The 19,822-nt window shown below is 37.8% G+C and overlaps 1 protein-coding gene across 3 annotated transcripts in view; it reads right to left on the bottom strand.

Moving 5' to 3' along the window:
* Window positions 1-18,739, bottom strand: part of Tprg1 (tumor protein p63 regulated 1) — a 144,823-nt gene extending 126,084 nt beyond the window's left edge. For all 3 annotated transcript variants that reach the window (XM_047563064.1, XM_047563063.1, XM_047563062.1), the window contains exon 1: window positions 18,533-18,739. The gene's annotated coding sequence lies outside the window, so the exon portion shown is untranslated. The remainder of the gene's footprint in view (window positions 1-18,532) is intronic.
* Window positions 18,740-19,822: the final 1,083 nt, after the last annotated feature.

Here is a 19,822-nt window from a genome sequence, read left to right as displayed (position 1 = left end):
AGAAGTAGGAGGCAACAAAATAACCTCCGAGCAGAGGCTATTGGCAGTCCCTGGAAAGTACCAAAGGTAAAATGAGGTTTCCACTGCTTTTAGGGAAGGCTGATTCCTAGTTTGATGAGATCAAAACTACTGGCAAGCTGTGGAGGTGGAGGTAGGAAGGAGATGCAGTGTGTTTATACCAGGGATGTGCCAAGTCTTTGCAGATGGCAGTGTTCCCCCTGGACCAGGGCACCAGAGAGAAGTTGCTACTGTCATGTCACCCAGACTCAGGCACACTCTGCTGATTGCTGCCTCTGGAGCATCCTTCAACACATAAGAGCAGAGACAAAATTTCTGTGCTTACATAATACATCCTGTTTGTGAATGGAGACATTAAGTGATTGGATAAGGTTGACAGCTCCTTCAACCTTCTCTTTTGTCATAGGTGTGATCAAAAATGGGATGGTCCACAGGATTATTGTTTGTAAAAATACTAACAATGTCTTGTTTACAATTAATTAATAATGCCAGAAAATTAAAAATTAGCTATAGTGTAGGTGAATATTATATAGTCATAATAACTTAACATTTTACAAGTGCAACAGAAATATATTTGTGGAAAATTGTTTTTTAAACCAAGAAATAAAATAAGACATAGCACATAGCATGGCTTTAAGTTTTATAAAATAAAATATAGATGTACATAAAAGAAATTTTAAAGGGCACACATCAAAATGTTAACACTGGTTTTCTCTGAGTACTGAGGTAAGAGATTATTTATCTCTTAATTATTTTAAATTATAAATAAAATGTCATACAGAGGATCAAAAGAGCAAGAAGATTTGTTCTAGTAAAAATGTTTGAAAAATTGAAAGGTTAATTTTTAAGCACCCACATTTTTATTGCAGACTTCCATTTTGCAGCTCCTGCCATTAAGGGAAAAAAAAAATTCTGTTTCATACAGAAAATACATCAAAATTTGGTTATCAGAAAATCTCCAAAACTCCAAGTCAGAAGAAGACTAAAATTAATACCAACAGACAGACAATTGCTTATGTATGTATATCTTAAGTAAGGATTATCAGGCACTGGATCTAATCTGTCCACTGATACGTAAAAGCTACATTCAGGAAATAAAATCAAAAGAAGTTTGGAGAGATGGAGAAATATGGTGTCTCTTGGGCAAGGCTTTTCTCATAACAAGTTATGAAACATCTATGCAGGCCAAGAAGTTACAAACCTGTTATGTAAATGCATGAGGGAAAAGGGTGGGGGAATGTTTGTCTTAGGTAAGTCCAGGGAACTTCCAATGAACACATTCTCTGAGAACAAAGTCTTTCAGTCACAGAAGGACTGGACGTTGTTCGTAATTTGGCAGAAGTTGTTGTCTTCACAGCAAAAGTCACATCCAGCAAGTGATGTGAAAGAGAAGGAAGAGAGGGGGTGGCTTTATTTTAAGCAGAGGCCTGGGAGAAAGGGTCATAAAGGAGGATGATACAAGGGAGATATTTCACAAAGATCTTACCTCGACCTTAGGCCTCAACAGAAACCAGGCTTAAACATTGGGATAAAACAAATAAGCATGCAAGACCAGCATCTTTCCTCCTACATTACACTAAAGAGTTAGAAGTCACATCATAGTCCACCTTTCTCTAAGAAGTCAGAATAAGATGTCTGGCCAATGTCCTAACCCATATCACTAAATGTCCTTCATGCCTTCTAAATCTTAAATGAATCTTCTGACTTCAGGGTTTCTCTCTCAAATGCATCTTCAGTATAGTAGAGATGATATTATTTGTATTTTTTTGAGCACGGTCCTTTCTTTCATCTTTTGTTTTTATTTCTTCAACTTTTGCAAAACTTCAATTTTGTGTGTGTGTGTCTTTTTTTTATTGTAAACAAATGGGATACATGTTGTTTCTCTGTACATGGAGTAAAGGCGTACCATTTGTGTAATCATAAATTTACATAGGGTAATGTTGTTTGATTCATTCTGTTATTTTTTCCCTTCCCCCCACCCTCCCACCCCTCTTTTCCCTCTATACAGTCCTTCCTTCCTCCATTCTTGCCCCCCTCCCTAACCCTAACTCTAACCCTAACATTAACCCCTCCTACCCCCAGTTATGTGTCATCATCCACTTATCAGTGAGATCATTCATCCTTTGGTTTTTGAGATTGGCTTTTCTCACTTAGCATGATATTCTCCAATTTCATCCATTTGCCTGCAAATGCCATAATTTTATCATTCTTTCTGACTGAGTGATATTCCATTCTATATATATACCACAGTTTCTTTATCCATTCATCAATTGAAAGGCATCTAGGTTGGTTCCACAATCTGGCTATTGTGAATTGAGCAGCTATGAACATTGATGTGGCTGTATCTCTGTAGTATGCTGATTTTAAGTCCTTTGGGTATAGGCCAAGGAGTGGGATAGCTGGGTCAAATGGTGGTTCCATTCCAAGCTTTCTGAAAAATCTCCACACTGCTTTCCAGAGTGGCTGCACTAATTTGCAGCCCCACCAGCAATGTATGAGTGTATCTTTCTCCCTACATCCTCACCAACACCTGTTGTTGCTTGTATTCTTGATAATTGCCATTCTAATTGGGGTGAGATGGAATCTTAGGGTGGTCTTGATTTGCATTTCTCTTATTACTAGAGATGTTGAACATTTTTCCATATGTTTGTTGATTGCTTGTAGATCTTCTTCTGTGAAGTGTCTATTCATTTCCTTAACCCATTTGTCGATTGGGTTATTTGCATTCTTGGTGTAGAGTTTTTTGAGTTCTTTATAGATTCTGGAGATTAGTGCTCTATCTGAAGTATGATTGGCAAAGATTTTCTCCCACTCTGTAGGCTCTTTATTCGCATTGCTGATAGTTTTCTTTGCTGAGAGAAAGCTTTTTATTTTGAATCTATCCCAGTTATTGATTCTTGCTTTTATTTCTTGTGCTATGGGACTCCTGTTGAAGAAGTCTGGTCCTAAGCTGACATGTTAAAGCTCTGGACCTACTTTTTCTTCTGTAATCTGCAGGGTCTCTGGTCTGATTCCGAGGTCCTTAATCCATTTTGAGTTTAGTTTCGTGCATGGTGAGAGATATGGGTTTAGTTTCATTCTGTTGCATATGGATTTCCAATTCTCCCAGCACCATTTGTTGAAGAGGCTATCTTTTCTCCATTGCATATTTTTGCCTCCTTTGTCTAGTATGAGAAAATTGTATTTATTTGGGTTTGTGTCCCTGTCCTCTATTCTGTACCATTGATCTACCTTTCTATTTTGGTACCAATACCATGCCATTTTTGTTACTATTGCTTTGTAGTAGAGTTGAAGATCTGGTATTGCGATACCCACTGCTTCGCTCATTCTGCTAAGGATTGCTTTAACTATTCTGGGTTTCTTATTCTGCCAGATGAATTTCATAATTGCTTGCTCTATTTCTGTAAGGTACATCATTCAGATTTTAATTGGAATTGCATTGAATCTGTATAGCACTTTTGGTAGTATGGCCATTTTGACAATATTAATTCTTCCTATCCAAGAACATGGGAGATCTTTCCATCTTCTAAGGTTTTCTTTAATTTCTTTCTTTAGTGTTCTGTAGTTCTCATTATAGAGGTCTTTCACGTCTTTTGTGAGATTGATTCCCAAGTATTTTATTTTTTTTGAAGCTATTGTGAATGGGGTAGTTTTCCTAACTTCTCTTTCTGAATATTCATCACTTATGTATAAAAATGCATTGGATTTATGAGCATTGATCTTGTAACCTGCTACATTACCTAATTCATTTCTGAGTTCTAAAAGTTTTCTGGTAGAATTTCCTGGTTCCTCTAAGTACATAATCATATCATCAGCAAATAGGGATAGTTTGAGTTCTTCTTTTCCTATTCGTATCCCTTTAATTTCTTTGGTCTGTCTAATCGCTCTGGCTAGAGTTTCAAGGATGATATTGAATAGAAGTGGTGAAAGAGGGCATCCCTGCCTTGTTCCAGTTTTTAGGGGGAATGCTTTCAGTTTTTCACCATTTAGAATGATATTAGCCATGGGCTTAGCATAGATGGCCTTTACAATGTTAAGGAAAGTTCCCATTATCCCTATTTTTTCTAGTGTTTTGAGCACGAAGGGGTACTGTATTTTATCAAATGCTTTTTCTGCATCTATTGAAATAATCATGTGATTCTTGACTTTAAGTCTATTGATATGGCAAATTACATTTATTGATTTCCTGATGTTGAACCAAACTTGCATCCCTGGGGTAAAACCCACTTTATCATGGTACACTATCTTTTTAATATGCTTTTGTATGCGATTTGCTAAAATTTTGTTGAGAATTTTTGTGTCAATGTTCATTAAGGATATTGGTCTGAAATTTTCTTTCCTTGATGTGTCTCTATCTGGTTTAGGTATCAGGGTGATATTGGCTTCATAGAATGAGTTTGGGAGGGTTCCCTCCTCTTCTATTTCATGGAATACTTTGACAAGTATTGGAATGAGCTCTTCTTTAAAGGTTTTGTAGAACTCGGCTGAGAACCCATCTGGTCCTGGACTTTTTTTTGTTGGTAGGCTTTTGATGACTGCTTCTATTTCATTACTTGAAATTGGTCTATTGAAATTGTGTATGTCCTCCTCGTTCAGTTTAGGCAATTCATATGTCTCTAGAAACCTGTTGATGTCTTCGAAATTTTCTATTTTGTTGGAGTATAGACTTTCAAAATAGTTTCTAATTATGTTTTGTATTTCAATCGTGTCTGTTGTGATATTTCCTTGTTCATTCTGAATTTTAGTGATTTGGGTTTTCTCTCATCTTCTCTTTGTTAGTGTGGCTAAAGGTTTATCAATTTTGTTTACTTTTTGAAGAACCAACTATTTATTTTGTCAATTTTTTGTATTGTTTCTTTTGTTTCAATTTCGTTGATTTCAGCTCTGAGTTTAACTATTTCCTGTCTTCTACTACTTTTGGTGTTGGTCTGTTCTTCTTTTTCTAGGGCTTTGAGCTGTAGTGTTAGGTCGTTTATTTGTTGAGTTTTACTTCTTTTGTTCAATATACTCTATGAAATAAATTTTCCTCTTAGTACTGCTTTCATAGTGTCCCAGAGATTTTGATATGATATTTCTTTGTTCTCATTTACCTCTAAGAATTTTTTAATTTCCTTCCTAAAATCTTCTGTTATCCATTCATCATATAATAGCATATTGTTTAATCTCCAGGTGTTGGCATAGCTTCTGTTTTTTACTTTTTCATTTATTTCTAATTTCAATCCATTATGATCTGATAGAATACAAGGTAGTGTCTCTATCTTCTTGTATTTGCTAACATTAGCTTTGTGGCATAATATTTGGTCTATTTTAGAGAAGGATCCATGTGCTGCTGAGAAGAAAGTGTATTCACTCTTGGTTGAATGGTATATTCAATAAATGTCTGTTAAGTCTAAATTATTGATTGTGTTATTGAGATCTATGGTTTCTTTGTTCAACTTTTGTTTGGAAGATCTGTCCAGTGGTGAGAGAGGCATGTTAAAATCACCTAGTATTATTGTGTTATGGTCTATTTGGTTTCTGAAATTGAGAAGGATTTGTTTGACATACATGGATGAGCCACTGTTTGGGGCATAGATGTTTATGATTGTTATGTCTTGCTGATTTATACTTCCCTTAAGCAGTATGAAATGTCCTTCTTTATCCCTTCTGACTAACTTTGGCTTGAAGTTCACATTATCTAAAATGAGTATGGATACCCCAGCTTTTTTGCTGAGTCCATATGCATGGTATGTTTTTACCCATCCTTTCACCTTTAGTCTATGAGTATCTCTTTCTATGAGGTGAGTCTCTTGTAGGCAACATATTGTTGGATCTTTCTTTTTAATCCAATCTGCCAGTCTATGTCTTTTAATTGATGAGTTCAGGCCAGTAACATTCAGGGTTATTATTGAGATATGATTTGTATTCCCGGTCATTTGGCTCATTTTTTATTATATTATTTATTTATTTATTTTTTACACGACTTGGTTTCTCCTTTATGTGATAATTCCTTTAGGATAATTCCTCCCTTTGCTGATTTGCTTCTTTGTTTTTCATCTCTTCCTCATGGAATATTTTGCTGAGAATGTTCTGTAATGCTGGCTTTCTTTTTCTAAATTCTTTTAGCTTTTGTTTATCATGGAATGATTTTATTTCATCGTCAAATTTGAAGGTAAGTTTTGCTGGGTATAAGATTCTTGGTTGGCATCCATTTTCTTTCAGGGCTTGAAAAATGTTGTTCCAGGCCCTTCTAGCTTTTAGGGTCTGGATTGAAAAATCTGCTGATACCTGTATTGGTTTCTCCCTGAATGTAATTTGGTTCTTTTCTCTCACAGCCTTTAAAATTCTGTCTTTATTTTGTAAGTTAGGTATTTTCATTATAATGTGCCTTGGTGTGGGTCTGTTGTAATTTTGTGTATTTGGAGTCCTATAAGCCTCTTGAACATGATTTTCCATTTCATTCTTCAGATTTGGGAAATTTTCTGATATTATTTCATTGAATTGATTGTTCATTCCTTTGGTTTGTTTCTCTAAGCCTTCCTCAATCCCAATAATTCTCAAATTTGGCATTTTCATGATATCCCATAGTTCTTGGAGATTCTGTTTATGATTTCTTACCATCTTCTCTGTTTGGTCAACTTTGCTTTCAAGGTGAAATATTTTGTCCTCAATATCCGAGGTTCTGTCTTCCAGGTGTTCTATCCTATTGGCTATACTTTCTATGGAGTTCTTAATTTGGTTTATTGTTTCCTTCATTTCAAGGATTTCTGTTTTTTTTTTTTTTTTCAATATCTCTAACTCCTTATTGAAATGTTCTTTTGCTTCCTGTATTTGCTCTTTTAACTGGCGATTGGTGTGATCATTCAATTCCTGCATTTGCTCTTTCATCTCATCATTCAATGCCTGTATTTGCTCTTTCATCTCATCATTCGCTTCCCTGATCATTTTAATTACGTACATTCTGAACTCCCTTTCTGTCATTTCTTCTGCCATACAGTCATTGGATTTTATTGATGTAACATCTAGATTTGTTTGGGGTATTTTCTTCCCTTGTTTTCTCATATTGTTCAGGTATCAGTGGACTGCTGAGATATTGCAGATTTCCTCTATTGATTTATAATGTCCCTGAAGATTTCTAGTATATCCCCTCTTAGCCTTCAATAGCCTGAAGTCTTGGAGGAAGTTGATAATGCGGTGCTCCACAAGGAAGTTGCCTCTCTAGGGGTGGTGGCCTTCAGGTGGGGTATATTCCCTGATAGTGGGCAAAGGTGCCTCCACTTGTTGACTAATGGTCATCCAAAGGGGAACTAGGCTGCGGGCTGAGGCAAGGCCTGTTTGTGCCTGTGTCTCTGATTTTACCGTCCTTGTGGGAAAACCTCACCCGGCAGCGAAGACTCACCCGGTGGGGAGGTCTCGCTGGTCAGTTCACCTCCTAGAGGTTCCCCTCAATCTACATCTACTGCCTGGGCTGGGCTGCCTTCCTCTGCAATGTTCCCAGGGGCCCAGACCTACCTCCTGGGCCTGGGAGCCTCGCCCTTAGCAGACGAGTCTCCTTAGGCTGCTCCTCCTCAGAGAATCTGCCCCCAGTCCTGGGACCTTCGCTCCACCCCTCAGCTTGTCTCTGTGCGACTCTTCCACCAAGAAACCTCCTAGGCCCTGGGACCCTGCTCTGCACCTAATCACCTGAATATGCGGCCCCTCCTCTGAGGAGCCACCTGGAGCCCCGTACATTTGCTCCGAGTCCCAGCGACCCACCGCACACCTCTTCCTCCTGGCAGCCACCTGGTGTTCTGGTGCATTCGCTAGGAGTCCAAGCAACTCACTGCGCACCTCCTCCTCCTGATAACTGCCCGTAGCCCTGGTGCAGTCACTCCAAGTGACCCGCCCCATTCCTCCTCCTCCTCAGGCAGCCCCCTGGTGTTCAGGACCGGTCACCGTGAGTCCAAACAGCCTGCCACGCAGCTCCTCCTCTGGGCAACTGCCCAGAGCCCCAGTGGTTGCTCAGAGTCCAAGCGCTGTGCTGAGTGGCCTCCTCTACGATATTCCCAGTTGTCCGAGTTCACTGCTCCAGCAGGGGGAGGGTTGTCTTGTTGGGCAACTCTACTTCACAAAGTTCCCTGCGTTCTGGAACTACTGCCCCATCTGGGATGCCTCCCCAATGGGAGAGACTCACCCAGTGGCTTTGAGTTGGTCCCAAGTCTCTCAATATCTCCTCTTCTTGACTCCTGAGTCCTGGAGCAACATGAAATGCAGCCACCTCTAGTCCGCTATCTTGAAACTCAAAACTTCAATTTTTGATTCCTACTGTAGCCCTTCCAGGAGCTGCTTAGCAAAAGTGGCTAAACTAGACAATTCAGCTTCCTCCACTGGAGCTTGAAAGATGTCTTTACTTCTGATTTAAACATACTGTGTTGGTGATGTATTAAGCTTCTACAACTCAAAGACACAAGTGTTAGGAAAATTAATTAAGCCAACCCTTTCACAAGATAATGGACAAAGGGCAGTAAGACATAAATTGATTCATTTCATGCAATCAATACCTTTATCAGGAAATAGACTGGCATAGTGGAGAAAGCTTTGGGATCAGACCTGGGCATGAATCCAGGTTCTACAGCTTACCAGCTTCCTGGGGTTAGACAGCAATTAAAACCCCTTAAATTCAAGTATTCTCAAGTTTGAAATAGATCCAATGTGTATCTCAGAATAGTGTAAGAATCAGATGAGCAAATGGAGGTAAAGAGCCAGCAAAGTTCCTAAAATACGGTAGGGATTCAAAACATAATTTTGAAAGTTAGGAGGACAGGAAGGCTGGAAGGAGTATAATAATCAGCTGAGTCTAAGTGAGAAGAACCTGTAAACAATTGGGAGCAGAGTACATGAAATTTAATAAAGATGGGAAAAGTCCTGAAGTAGTAGGAGTCAGGAATTCTGGGTTCAGAATTAAGCCATGTCTTTTCTCTGAGCACCACTTTTCTTGCTGTTATTGTTGTTTCCCTATGTACTAGAAGGATGTTGAACTACTTGGACCTCAGTTTCCCTCCAACTCTATTAGACTAGGACTTCATATGGGCCTGGGTGGAGACTTCATTCCAAACCAAATGGGGAAGAACTGAAAGACCGTTTACAACCCTAACCCTTTGCACAGTAAAAGTTGCCATAGTGAAACATGTCATCCAGCACAAGAACTTTATCTTTGTCCATTGATCATGCTACTATAATTCAATAATAAATAAAAAATAGATCTTCTTGCAGGGAGTATAGAACTCAGTAGAAGGGAGAATGAATTAAGCATTTCTCACCTCTAAATCAGAGAGATTTAAAATTAAAGGTATTTATATCACACTATGTATTATACATAACCACAGTGGAATATTATCCAACTCTTAGAAATCATATTTTAAGACTATTAAGTGTTGATGAAGACTCACTGAATAATGCTAAATAAAAAAGTAGAGTCTTAAATTCCACATACCCCATGGTTTTATTCTGAGAGCCTCAAGTATAAACAAATAAGCAAAGAAAAATATTAGAACTGACACACTGAAGTGTCCAAGGGGGCTTATCCTGGGGAAGGGAGGTAATAAAAGATGTAGATTTATCTTTTAAATATGTATTGACACTAAAATAAATACTATTGTGAAACAAAATGCCTACTATAAAATATATATTAAAAATAATCCATTTATGCTTTGAAAGTACACATACTAAAATGTTATGAATGATTTTTTTGAATAACTGGATGAAGGATGATTCTTTTTGTACTTATCTAAATTTTCTAGTGTTCTTTGCACTGAGCACACATTATTCTTATAACTAAGGGGAGAAATTTTTTTAAATATTGTTTCAAAGAGGTGAACCAAGAGAATATAAGTCAGGGTTGTAAGGCTATGGGTACAGAAGGAGTTGATGGGGAAATAAAAACTAAAATTCTGGCTCCTGAAGTTGATATGTAAACAGGCAATTAAAGAAGTCGCATTTAAGGTAATAGTGTTACAAGGACCTTGGAAGGCTACATCAAGGTCAGAGGTCACATACATGATTTAACCATGAGGATAACCATGGTAACAGGCAAAAAGCTGCTACTGCATTGATAGATTTTTACTCATAGGGATTGATGATAATAATGATTTGGACCCATTTAATTTTTCTTACTATGTTCTAGACTACACTTAAAAGCAAGGAGGGGAAAAAAAATCTTCCTTCAACTCACGATGAAAGAAAATGAGAATAAACAATTTTGATACATAGTCTTTAAGATTTTTCTACATTTTTTCATTCACAACATCAATTTTCTACTTCAAAAATGGAGTTATGCTACAAATAATTGTTTCACAAACTGCCTTTTACACTCAATATGTAAATATTGACAAAGGTGGCAACACTTTCTAAGCAGGTGCCATGTGCTAAGTGCTTAACTTTACCGGCATTCACCCATTTCTAAGTCTTCCCATCCCTATGCCTTCGGTACTACAAGTATCTTTACTTCCAAATTAAGAGAATGAATCTTAGAAGACTGATGAACTTCTCAGTCACACAGGTACTCTGTGGTAGAGCTCTAAGTTGATCAAAAGCTATTCTGATCCAAGCCTGTTTTCCCCTAGTATTAGCACAACTATACTTATTAATTCATTAATAATGTCTTATACTTGAAACTACTAAGGGAGCAGATCTTCCATGTTCTCACCCCCTCACACATGTATACATACACACAAATACCTGTGTGTTTGCATATACAATAGACACACACATACTGAGGTAATGAATGTGTTCATTAGCTTGATTGTGGTAATCACTTCACCATGTACACCTAAGTCAAAATTCCACTTTGTACACCATGAATATATATTGTTTTGATTTATCAATTATGCCTCAATAAAACTGGAAATAAATTCCTACAATAGCATATTAGTGACTATACAAGAATCTATTATACAGTCAACATATTTACCTTATCCCCTATTATGAATCATTAATATTGTTTCCAATTTTACTTTCTTTTGTAATGACCATGAACTGAAGATCCTTGAAGTTAAAATTTTCATAGTCCTAGTTTCTTCCTCAATATAAATTCCTAGAGGTGGGAAGGCTGGGTCAAAGTATAAAGACTTTATGGTTTTAGTTTATATGGCTAAATTGTGCTCCTTTCCTCCACAGAAATGATATATTAACTTAAATTTTAGTAGAATTCATGAAGGACGATTTTTGTGAAAGTTGGCATAAGGTTTCATAATTTTTAATTTTAAAAAATTAATGGCTTAAAAAAAGTTAGCCCAATATTTGTTTTACTTTGCCTTATTATTTTTAAGTTATGAGATTTAAAGGTTGAAATGCACAGGTATGTTTGAACTTTTTTATTAGTTTCATCTTCTTTGACTTACTGATCAGCAAGAATTCTTCATTTATTAAATGTATTATCAATTAAATGCTTATTACATCAGCAGATGTTAATGATTATACTGATACTACAAGTGTTATAGGGCATGAGTAATGATGATGTCAGATTTTTCCAAACATACACATCAGTCATATAAGTTTATGTATCCCTAATTCAAGAGAAAAATGAACCACTGTAGCTGATTTCTGAAGTTTTGCATATGATTTGTTTAATTAACTCTGCATATGGGAATGTCTAGAATTTAGGTTCTCCTCCTTTTTCTCTATGTAATGTACATCAACCTCCCTGGTGCTAAATGAATTAAAAGAGTGTCTAACTTAATTCACTAACTAAAATGCATTTTGGGGAAGAGTTCACTTGGCTTAGCTCTGTGCTAGGGAAAGAAGAAAGGTGGAGACTAGGATAAAACATACAAATGCAATTTCTGATTTTGAGAAGCAACGTGTCTATGAAAGAATCAGGCAAACAGATAATTGCAAGATGACTGGATTATAGGACTAAACAATCATCTGTAAAAGATGCCACAGGAGCACTCTTGATGCTCCTTAGAGAGTCACACTTTGTCTGAATACCTTTGGATATAGGAGCTCTTTCACAAGGCAAGCCACTGGAGAGACACCAAGAACCCAGTACAACCTACTGCTGGAAAACAAGGGTTATATTTCACTCTGGGAAGTTGCTTTTAGAGGCCACCAGTGATGGGGTAGGAAAGCCACCTCTGAGGGAGTGACAAATGATGGGCAAATGTTTCTATTCTGTACAAGCTGGACTTGGTCAAAAGAGTATGTGTTTCAGTATCTCTCTGCTTATAAAGACCAGGAATATCCCAACCAGGAATAAAGTAGATGGAAACACCATGTAAACAGAAAGATCATTAAGTGAGTATGAGCTTCAAGTGGACAGAAAGAAGACAACATATAGAAGCATCATAGATGTTGGTAAGTAGACACAAACTCACCACTAGAGAAAAAAATTGATGTAGCTGCATGCCCATTCTCCAGTATGCAGGTGCTTCAACCTGAAGCCTTGTGCTTGGAAGAATATTTTAAAATACTGCAAGTTTTCATTGATGTAAACACTAAATTCTTCAAACATTCTACATTTGATGTGAAAGCTCCTTCAGTTCAAGAGACATTGCTAGAAAGTGTGAATTCCCTGACACTTGTGAAAGAAAGAACATGATAGGGTAACTAAGTGAAGATTTTATGGAGAATTCTAATGCTCTAAGTAATCTCTAACATTAGCTGGGTAGAGACAGGCAGAGAAGAGAACCATGAACTTGGCTTTTAGAACTTGACTTTCATCTGGGATTAATTTACTATGTGATTTTTGGCAGATGATTTTAGCCCCTAAAATCCCTACCTGTTTATATTTCCTACCTGTTTAAATGTTAAATGATAATCCTTACCAGAAATATTTCAGAGTTGTAGAAAAATTAAATAAAATGTTCTATATGCATTGATCATGTTACAATTTCTATCAAAGTGTATTTCTAGAATCATTCTCCCACCTTAAAAGGGAAATCCCCCACTTTTTCTTCCAGTATTTCCTATTTTCCATTTGCAAATAAGCTCCTTGGAAAACATCCATATCCATCATCTCCAAGACCTCATATCCACCATCTCCAAGTCCTCTTCTCCTATTCTCTCTCAAGCCCCCTCAAGTCACAGTGCTACATGTTCTGTTTTCAGACATTATCCAGCTCCACCTCTCAGCAGCATTTGTTCCACCCAATCATTTTCTCCTCCTTGTTCCAGTACACACCATGCTCACCTGGTGTTGGCCACCTCTTAGGCTGTTCCTCCTCCATCTCCTCTCTTGATTCTAGCGAAACCAGAGGGGAGCACAGGGCAGAGGTGGTGATAAGAGTGGTCTGCACCAGAGTGTAGATGAGAAGGCAGCTCATTGTCTATAGACAGATATCATTATCACCATGTGCTGGAGATCTTAAGTGAATTCAGTGAAAAAACACCCAACTCTACCATGTTCTTTCCCATTTGTTTCATGCTAGAGTAAGTTCTTCTTACTCTTGCACCCCCAAACATTGCAGCATCTCAGAAGGCAGCCACAAATCTCTTTTCTGTCTATACCAACTCATTTGGTGATTATATTTAATTTCATTAAGTATCATGAATGTATTAATGACTTCCAATTTTATCTTCAGCTTAGATAACTTCACTGAATTCCAGATTTCTATATTAATTCACTACTCAGAATCTCAAACTTTACCTATCCAAAAGTAAGCTCCCAATATTTCTTCAAAAACTTGTTTCTCTTATGGTCTTCACCTCAGATAAAGGCTACTCCTTTCTACCATCTGCTCAGGCAAAATCAAGGGATTGTCCTTGATTTATCCCTGTATCATAATCTCCCATTCAGTCAATCCAAACATTCTCTTCATTCCCATCGCTACATTGGTTGTCCATAGTTTCACATTACTCATCCAGATTATAGCAGTAACTCCCTAAGGAATCTCCCTACTTCTGCCTACCCTCTCCCCACTCCACCTTCATCTGTCCTGAAACCACAGATAGAAGAATCCTTTTGAAGTGTAAGTCAAACTATTTGTTCCACTGCTCAAATCTGCAAATGTTTGTGATTTCATTCAGAGTAAATGTCCTTACTGTGTCTGACAGGTGCATGCCTTATCACTGCCTCTTACCACCGTGCCAGGATCATCTTTTGAAAATCATCTCCACGTTTTATTTTTCAGAGGTGCCAGTGGGCATTCGCCTGCCTCAGTCTTTGTTCTTGCTGTTTCAACTAAAGGGAATGGCTGGTTTCCCAATGCTGGTGTGACCAATTCCCTCATATTCTAAGGGTTACTCAAGTAGAGTCCCTCTCCTAAGCACCCTTTCCAAAATCTCAGCTCTCCCCCACATACTATTCACCACTTTTCCTCCTCTATATAGTTTCACATTTCATATATATTTTTTACCAAATGATTTTATTTTCCATCTGTCTAACCAAAATGTATTCTCCTTGAAAAGAGGAATAATTCTTTATGTTCACTACTGCTCTTATCAGAACTAGTTATGGGTTGTAAAAAAAGATAAAACCTAGAACTGATATTCAGCAAATAGTTTTGAATGAATGAAACTTGAATAGATGCCTTAATTAAATGAATGACACTTGTTCACATTCTTCACTTTGCTCTGCATCTCATCACCTATAGACCTCCCTTGAAGCACAACCTTTGAGATACAGAGACAATTCGAAGTCATCTCAAAAGACCATGTGCTGAAAAATGAGAAACTTTTGATTATTTACCAAATATCTTGTCATTGGGGATGAGTGAGCAATTGGTTTGGTGACCAGTGAAATCCTTTGCAAGATGAGAACCTTCCCTTCAACTCAGGAATATTGTGAACCACAGTAGAACACTTATATATTAATTATTTGTTTTGGAAGAGTACAAGGTCAGGACATCCAAGAACCTTCTATAATTATTCCATAGGTAACAACTGCTCTCCAGACCAAAGAAGGAAGTTTATCAACCAAAAGTAACTCTCCCCATCATACCAGTTAGAAGAACCTAAGCAACTTCATTTTTCTAACTTTCAGATAATTCAGAATAGACTCTCTTTGAAAGAAAGACCAGGGAAAGGGAAGGGAATATCTATCACATTAAAAATATTTTTTGCAAGTTTCTCAATGTATTTTAAAAATATTTTCACCATCTTTTCTGATTCCACTGTAGATTACCACCTTGCCTCCTATACTTAGTATCTGATACTGTCCACTGTGTTTGAAGTGCTAAATCCTGTGTTTTTTTTTCCATTAATTCTCTTGGAAACTTGAAGCTGAGCTAAACTACATGTAACCAGGTGCTTTGTCATTGACATATTATGAAGTTAGATAGGCAAGAGCATGGATCATTGTTTGGCTAACAGTCATATGGCTCATTACAGCCACCATGTTGTACCTGATCTGAAACCCTTGGCCTGCAACTCAGCACCCACCATCTGATGCAGAACCAGATTTCTAACCTCATTCTGCTTCATTCCACTGATCCTAGACATAGCTACAGTGAATGCTTTCTATTCCTTAAGGGTATTTCAGCCAGTAAAAAATTGAGAGTTTGCTTAAATTCTTCTTTTGCTGGAAAGTCTTCTCACCTTTATATGCCAAAGTCTAGGTCAAATGCCATTTTCTCCTTACAAACATCTCTGAGGGCAATCTACTACATTGCTATAAATCCCCTTACTCTATTAAGCCACTGCATTTGCTTTCTTCTTGCATCACTAATTTATGTACTTAATTATTTTTCATTTTGTGTTGTAGTTATTTGTATACATGTTTTCATTACTGGATGGAAGACCACTATACTGGATGGAAGGGTCACTATACTTTATCCCTATATCCTCAAGCCGAAGGTCATATACCAAGTAGTCAAGGGGAGACTGTTTAATAATGAATACTATATATATATATATATGTATATATATATACACATAAATATATATGTATTATATATGTAATATATACATGAATATACATGTATTATATATGTAATATATATGTGTGTATATATATAGAGAGATAGATAGATAGATATGATATCATTGCCAAGTTTCCATGATTTCAGTCATTTATTTTATATTCTTTGGAAACAGAGCACCACTTTGCTATCCATGTGCATCATAATTTCTTAACTAATTTCTGTGCAACTGTCATCTTGAGTAAAGGACCTTACCCAGCAAGTGTCAGGCTTCCTTCATATTCTCTAGAGATTATGCTGAAACAGTATCAGCCTGCTTAATACTTCAGCTTGCACATCACTGAGTTTTGATATCTATCTCAAGAAAATATCATGGGTAGGTATCAGAGTCAAAGGTTTGTTCTGTCAAAGTAATCCTATCTACTCCTGCCTCTTACATAATGAGAGGTTAGGACCAAGGAATTAATTTCCCCTCCTCCCTGGTGACAATGATCTGTAAGCTAGCCTATCAATGTGTAGAGCTAAATTTCCTTTGAAAGAGAATTATTTAAGGGAACTCCAACACATAAGAGGTTGAATGAGATCAGTGAGACAAACTCATGCACCTGGTAGCTTAAATAAGGTACCATGGGGTCTCTGAAGAACTGGGGAACACATGTTTCCTCCACAGGAAGCAGATGCTGCCCAGACAGAGCTGATATGTTATTCCTGTTTGATATGGATCCATTATTACCAGACCCCCTGGTCCTCCTGAACAATGTGATATTTGGATTTTTATTTAAAAAGTTCCTGGACATTGAATACTTGAAACTAGTTTGATTTTATTTAGTACTTAAGTACATAAAAACACATTTGCATGCTGGATTCACCGGTAGCTACTGGACTGCAACCTCTGGATTAAACAAAGCCTTAGACTTGACCTTGCTGATAAATTCTATAATGTTGAATAAAAAATTAACTAGTGGGCTGGGGAGATAGCTCAGTCGGTAGAGTGCTTGCCTTGCAAACATGAGGCCTTGGGTTCGGTCCCCAGTACCACAAAAAAAAAAAAAAATTAAGTAGCAAGCAAGTTGTGAAACTATTGAATTGAGTGACAGCTCATTAAAAGGATACTACAAGATACCAACTCCAAATAAACTTAAATAAATCAGGACACCACCACCTTTGCCCAACTTCCCATCCTACACCTAATGAGTGGTTCCAAAATTTGACTGAAAGAAATATTCCACAAGAACAAAGTTAAAGATAGAGCTTTCTTGACAACTCCCCTATTCTACAAGGTGTAATGACATTACATGCTACTGCTTTGGGATTCCCAGCATCCTTCACTAGGTGTCATGGTCAGTGGAAGAGTAAGAGACATGCATTTGACTTTTGATTCCAAAGATCTCTGGCTGTGTGACGTGCTGTCCATAACATTTCATCTTTCTGGGACCAAGTTTCTTTATTTTGTATGAGCTCATTGATTGAAAATTTCTTCAGTATGCTTCTAACTGGGAAGACCAAAGAATATAGAGAAGAGTGCCAAAGATATGTGGCATTGCAACCCACTGCATTGTGGTGGGTCCACAGGGATGAATATTATTAGCACTGTTCTAACAAACCCAAACACTCTCTCTTTCTTTTTCTCTCTCTCTCTCTCTTCCTCTCTCTCTCTCTCTCTCTCTCTCTCTGTCTGTCTCACACACACACACACACACACACACACACACACACACACAGAGGAAACATTTCATTCCACAACTAAAAATGATATAACCTTTTGAGCACAAAGAGGAAAATGATAGCTCTAAAATTAGCATCTTAAAAAATAAACTACATAATCACTGAAGATGAGATTTTCTTAAAACTGTAGAACAATGAGATATGATGATAACTGTCATAAGAGAGGAAATTGCAGGAGTCAGTTTGAAAGGGTTTGGGGGTGTCTCCCCCAACCATTGAGGTTTACTTTTCCACATACCACAGAAAGACTGAAAAGCTAAAATGTTTCCCAAGGGCCTTTGTGATCTGTGCTTTACAATGCTGCTGCTGACATTAGGAGAATGTCATTCAGTCCCAAATTAACATCTGCTTATACAGAGATTTAAAGCATTTATCAGGCTCCACATAGTCATGTCTCTCCCATTTGCATATCATTTTTCAGTTTACAAGATCCTTTTACATACATGCTCTCATTTGTTGTCTGAAAATAACCCTGTGTGACAAAGCCTGTATATTATTATAAAGTCACTCTCAGGTGAATTAAAAACATATCCCTCCCAACCTGCCTGCCAAGAAGTAACTTGTTCACCATTTGAAAGTTCAGGGAACCTTTTCACTTTGGGCTTTTCAGGTTAAGATGTGACCCAGCAGGGTGATATAGCAAAGGAAGAGAGAAGGGTCTGCAGATCTCCTTTTGGCCTTACCCTACAGCTCAGACTTGAACAGATCATCTCAACCAACTAAGCCTCAGTTCACTAAGTCACTGAATGGAGAAAATCATATATAGATAAAGTTGAAAAATACTGGTTTACAAGTCTCATCAATCTTGGTCAGTGAGGAAGAATAAAGGAGTTTCACATGGTCATGCAAAACTATGAGCATAGATCAAATTGTAAGTCCATGGTGGAGGTGGCCAGAAACCCAGCCTAGGCCACAGGAGCCCATAGAGAGACACCCCTTATCTGTATAATCAGCAGCAAGCCACCTGGTCTTACCTGGCTAGGCTATGGCAGGTCCTTAAGCCTCTTCTTTCTTTATCTGGACAAAGGGAGGTAGACACAAATAGTGGCCAGTGGAGGTATGGTTGGTTCAGATGGTTCAGATGAAGCTAAACAGGAGAGTTCCCAGTGTTAACAATCCAACCAGAAAGGAACTTCACCTACCAAGATGACTGAGAGCTAAGTACTCACTCTCTAACAAAGGGTCAAGTAAAAGAATAGAAAATGTTTACAGGGTGGAACTCGACCTGTCAGAGGCAAGGAATTGGGTTTGTGGGTGGAAACTTTCTGGTTCTGCAATGACACACCTCTCTCCTGCCCTCTCCCTCAGGAAGTCCTCGGTTTTCTTGCCAACTTCCTCTTTGATTGAAATCTGACCTTGGTGAGCAGGAGTGGTCTTCAGTTCATTGTCGCATGGCATCTATGTGTTTCCAAGTACTATGATAAAGCTCAAGTCTTAGGCCTACACTCCTATTAATAATATTCTTCATGATGACTTGATTAATTGGATATTGGTGATCACTTTTATATCATACATGAAGAAGACATGTAGAGTAGTGTGTAAGAATAAATATGCATACACGTGGAATCACTTATCAGACTTCCTGTTGGAGTATTTGTCATGTGACATTGTTTTATAGGTGTGTGTGTGTGTTTGTGTGTGGGTGTGTCCCCCTCACTCAACTGTGAGCCATTGAAGGTAATGACTGCATCTTATTTTCTGATACATTCTCTACAATTTCTCATAGTTGACAAGTAACAAAGCAGAACAAGTGCTGTAATAATCTAGGAGGGTTGAATTCCAGTGAGGCTTCCCAGAAAGGGAGGCAGCATTGGGTCTGAGCCCTGACAGCTAGGATCTCAAAAAGCACAGAGGGTAGAATTAGATCTAAATGCTATCCACACACTGGACTGAACCATATTCCCTGATCTAACTGATTCATGCTCCTCTCTATACAGACCCTGGGCTGAATTCAGTTTCTCAGAACTGGTATCTAGGTCATACCACTTAGATGCCACAAAACTACAGGGCACTTAAGAGTAATTGCAAAACAAATACTGTCCCCACTCAACTCTAAGTGTCTTTATGATGGCTTAGGGTGGGGACAAAAAAGATGGGGTTAGGGGGACAAAAAGAGCAGAATTCCAGCCAGGTCTTTGAAGAGTAGGACCAAATGATGCACTTCTGTCTCAAGTATGTTATTTTTTATGGGTGCATATTAATTATACAGAATGGTGGATTACATTGTGGCACATTTATATATACATAAAAGCATAATGAAGCAT

This window comes from Sciurus carolinensis, chromosome 9, assembly GCF_902686445.1.
Source record: "Sciurus carolinensis chromosome 9, mSciCar1.2, whole genome shotgun sequence".
Classification (NCBI taxonomy): domain Eukaryota; kingdom Metazoa; phylum Chordata; class Mammalia; order Rodentia; family Sciuridae; genus Sciurus; species Sciurus carolinensis.
The sequence above is the reverse complement of the archived record's forward strand: the minus strand, read 5'-3'. Positions and strand labels throughout refer to the sequence as shown.